General features: G+C 38.1%; 1 pseudogene; it reads left to right on the top strand.

Moving 5' to 3' along the window:
• The first annotated feature begins 2,006 nt into the window (after nt 1-2,006).
• On the top strand, nt 2,007-3,994 carry LOC127642579 (E3 ubiquitin-protein ligase TRIM39-like; annotated as a pseudogene).
• The last annotated feature ends 953 nt before the right edge of the window (nt 3,995-4,947 follow it).

Here is a 4,947-nt window from a genome sequence, read left to right as displayed (position 1 = left end):
CAAAGAAACAGACTGCGATCGTCTCAAATATGAAGTAGAGTATGAGAAGCTCAAAATATCAGACATAAACATGCCTTTTTCTCAGCTTTTTGTCTGAAATGTTGTTTTTTGACAAAACCTACCTCTGTTCAAGTCGCAATAAAAAAGAACAAATGAAGATAAAATAAAATCGTTTTTTTTTTTTTTGCCTAAAAGCAGAGGCCCAGATCTTTATTTTGATATATAGCATCTTCATATATTCATGGAAGAAAATATTCTACGGGCCATAAAAGTTTAGCGAAAATCGTCAAAAACCCTGGCGGTGGCTGGCAACTTTTTTTAAAAAACGCTGGCGGGGAAAGAGTTAACGCCCCCTCACCCCCCTAAAAAAAAAAAAAAACACTTCAGAAATACTATTACAGCCAAACAATTGCAACACTGATACCTGAAGCCTGAGTTTTTGGTAAAAAAAAACTGAAACAGAAGTTTCTTATTGTATTTAAACTACATGTAAAAGCCTCAAGTTGAGTAATATTGTGTTTGGAAAAAATGCAAAAACACATGGATTGTTTGAAAGGTATTGCAAATGTATTTAGAAATTCAAACAAATTCAGGCTCACACACAATTTTTTTTAAGATGAACCAATCACGTGAACAATAACGTAACTAACCTAAATGGCCAATGAAAAAGCAGCGGTCGTTCGCGCACTCAATTAGGCGATATATACTAGGCTTCAAATTTGAATAGCCTACAAACGGTAATTTCTACCACTCTGACAGCTGCGGCATTTGTTTTTAGGCGTTGCTATGGAGATCATTTGCCGGTAACTAGCCGAGTGGGTTATTAGCAACATTTAAATATGAATTAATTAATTTGCACAGACATAATTTTATTTTACATTCAAATGAACATTGTATGTGTTGTCAGAGGCTTAAACGTTGTGATGAATAACAGTGAGTAACGTAGGGTGACCACCTGGCTATTGCTCTGTTGCAGGTCAGCAGACCTGATTTTGCGGGACACGAGGGAGAGAACTTAAGTTACTATTATTATACTAGGTGAATAACTGCAAAAAGACATCTAATATAAAATCAATATTTATATTATTATGACATTATTATTCCCATCGGCCAATTACACATTGCAGAGTAGAGATGCGAGGATCAGCTCTAACGTCACCCGAATCAGCTGTTAAAAACAAACTCACCATCACCAATGATTTTCTCCGATTAGATATCCGCACCCGATCATCACATTCCAATTAAAATTCTCAGGGCCAGATGTACTAACGCTTTTGCGCCCACTTCAGGCGTATTTGTTTCGCAAAGTGCGCATAAAACCATGGAGGTATGTACGAACGGGACGCACCGAGATGAAAGCGCAGATTGCCTGTCGCAATTGAAAATGGCAAAATGCGCTTTTCCTGTCATGCATATGCATTCATGGGATGGACAAGGGAAAGTGGGAGTGCCACATAAATAGATGGGAGGGAAGTGTAAACTGCGCCTAATTATGCGCCTAATTATGTATTCCGCGTTATGTACAGAAAAAGCCGGTGAAAGCGCGCCTCTATTTTGCGCTGAAAATTCTCCGCCTCTTAAAAGCATGTGTAACTTAGGAAGCGGCTCTCCTGGCATATCCTCCTGGTGAAGTGGCAGCAGTAATCCGAGCAAGACGAAGACATAAGATTTTTGCGCAGGCAGCCTGTTGAGTACCTCTGAGTAACGCCCCCCATTTGTGCCTGAGCGCCCCCCTCTCTGCTGCCTCGTTCACACCACCCCCCAACACTGTCCAAACGCCCCCCTTGAGAAACGCTGCTCTACAGTTTTAGATCACGTCTGACCTGAAGCTCATTCGACTGAAGCACTCTGAATAATTTGATCAGGATTAGGACAGTAATATTTGGGATGCACATTATTGAAATGCTCTGCTGTGAATGTGAAACTCTTTGATTTAAAAACCAGAATACTGAGTGTTAAAACGGGATTAGTAAACTGAAGTGAAACTTTGAAGAAGGATTTGGAAAATGGCGTCTGCATCTTTTTCTGAGGAGGATTTCTCTTGTCCTGTGTGCTGTGATGTTTTTAAAAATCCTGTTGTCCTGTCCTGTAGTCACAGTGTGTGTGAAGAGTGTATTCAGAAGTTTTGGGAAAGTAAAGGATCGAAAGAATGTCCAGTTTGCAGAAGCAGATCAACATTAGATCATCCTCCATTAAATCGGTTTTGAAGAACTTGTGTGAGACTTTCTTACAGGAGCGAAGTCAAAGATCTTCATCAGGATGTGAAGCAGTCTGCAGTCTTCATGAAGAGAAACTCAAACTCTTCTGTCTCGATGATCAACAGCCGGTGTGTTTGGTGTGTCGAGATTCCAGAACACACAAAAAACACAATTTCTGTCCTGTAGATGAAGCTGTCATCGATAATAAGGTCAGATCAATTATATTCAAAACATTTATTGAAACAGCACAACTTTCCAGCATACTTTATGATTGCATATATGAACAAATAATTACAGACAGTAAATGAAGATTATTCTGGTCAAACTCATAATGATCTAAAAGCAGAACAGGGCTGGAAAGTAAGAACTCTTTATATTAACATGTCCATTTCTTTCAGGAGAAACTCAAAACTGCACTAAAACCCTTACAGGAGAAACTGAGAATATTTGAGGAGTTTAAACAGAATTTGGATCAAACTGCAGAACATATTAAGGTTTGAATTAAACTGTGTAATTAAAGAGTGTGAAACATCCCATTTTTGGAAGTGTATATTGATATACAGTTTGACCATCAGATCTTTCTCTGAAATGTCTTTTGTTTCAGTTTCAGGCTCGACACACAGAGAGGAAGATTAATGAGGAGTTTGAGAAACTTCACCAGTTTCTACATGATGAAGAGGCCAGCCAGAATAACAGCACTGAGAGAGGAAGAGGAGCAGAAGAGTCAGATGATGAAGGAGAAGATTGAGAAGATGAGCAGACAGATTTCATCTCTTTCACACACAATCAGAGTCATAGAGGAGCAGATGACAGCTGAAGATCTTTCATTCCTACAGGTGGAAACAATGAACATTTATACAACTTCAATATTCATTATACTGGAGACAAATGTCAGTTTCAAACATTCAAAGCAAATTCAGTTTGGATGAATAATCTGTGTTTCTTTCTTTTTACAGAACTTGAAGAGCACAATGGAAAGGTTTGTATTGTGTTTCCTGTTTCTCTCTCGGTTCTGAACCCAAATCAACACGACTGACTCCTGAATGTTTTTCAGAACCCAGTGTACACCAGCAGATCCAGAGAACATTTCAGGAGTTCTGATCAATGTCCCAAAACATCTGAGCAACCTGAAGTTCACTGTGATACAGAAGATGCAGGAAAATGTTCAATACAGTGAGTTGAGAATACAACAATGAATTCATAATGATCATTTGTGTTATTTGATGTGTGTTTGAGTGTGTATCTGTCCTCTCTCTTCAGCTCCAGTGACTTTGGACCCCAACACTGCTCACTGTAATCTCATCGTGTCTGATGATCTGATCAGTGTGAGATTCAGTGAAGAGAAACAGCTGCTTCCTGATAATACTGAGAGATTTGATGTGTTTAAGTGTGTTTTGGGTTCAGAGGGTTTTAATTCAGGGATTCACTGTTGGGATGTTCAGGTTGGAGACTGTACAGGCTGGCGTTTGGGTGTGATGACAGAATCTGCTCAGAGGAAGAAGGACATATACTCCAGGAGTGGACTCTGGTGTGTTTGGTTTTATGATGGTAAATATGTTGCATTCATTTCACCTGATCAAAGATCTCGTGTCTCAGTGAAAGAGAAACTCCAGAGAATCAGAGTTCAGCTGGACTGTGACAGAGGAAAACTGTCATTCTCTGATCCTCTCACTAACACACACATACACACTTTCACACACACGTTTACTGAGAGAATATTTCCATGGTTCAGTGTTTTCTGTGACATTTCTCCTCTGATGATCTTACCAGTGAACTCCTCTGAAAAAAAGACTTAAGAATGAAATTACAGATTAAACTTGTATCTACAAAAGTTGAGTTTCTGTAGAAGACAGACTAATCAAATGTGTCTTTGTAGCATCAGCTGTTAATTCATTTATTCTGACATGTTTTAATGCTTTTTAATGATGCTGGCTAAGATGTGAATTCATATGTGAGATCAGTGATTTACTGTACATCTTAATAATGTGATCTCGGGTTGTTATTGATCATTATATGACAGATATTATGAACAGTGAAGTTCTCAAAATAATCATTATAATACAACTGCTCAACTCATTGTAAAGATGTATATTTAGATGTTTTATCTGTATTATCAGTTATAAATTCACTTACCAACTGGTGTTTTAAAGACTATTTTATAAAACATATCATCATCAAGTCATGGAAACTTTTCAAGAGTTTTTAAGAAGTTTAATTTGTGTTTGTAAAATAAAAAGTACCATAAAAATGTGTTTTATTGTTTTAACTCCAAACACTCACATTTATAACTTAATCTGATACACTAAAGTAAAATATAGAGTTGAGCTGGACTGTGACAGATAACTAACACACACGTTTATTAAGAGTATTTCCATTGTTCAGTGTTGATCGCGACATTAAGGTGAATAATTTCACAGTGTTACAAACACATAATATGTGTGTGTGCGCGCGAGTGTGTGTGTTTATGTGTGTGTGTGTTGATAACAGGTAAGTAACACTGAAAAGTAGTTTTCTACTGCAGTAGAGCGAAAGGTGAGTCCAATGCTGTGTCTGAAATCACCCACTCGTTCACTATTTCCTATATAGTGAATGGCTGTGAGTGCACTATATTTCAGCAGTGAGTGAACGAAATGAGTGAACGATTTCAGACACTGACGTAAATTCCATGCGACAGAGAACACCCGGGAGCTGTCGCAGACATTTGCCATGAACATTTCATCTGTGTGGCTTCATGAATTTGATAATCTCT

This window comes from Xyrauchen texanus, unplaced genomic scaffold (genome assembly GCF_025860055.1).
Source record: "Xyrauchen texanus isolate HMW12.3.18 unplaced genomic scaffold, RBS_HiC_50CHRs HiC_scaffold_719, whole genome shotgun sequence".
Lineage (NCBI taxonomy): Eukaryota > Metazoa > Chordata > Actinopteri > Cypriniformes > Catostomidae > Xyrauchen > Xyrauchen texanus.
This window is presented reverse-complemented; position numbering and strand designations above follow the sequence as displayed.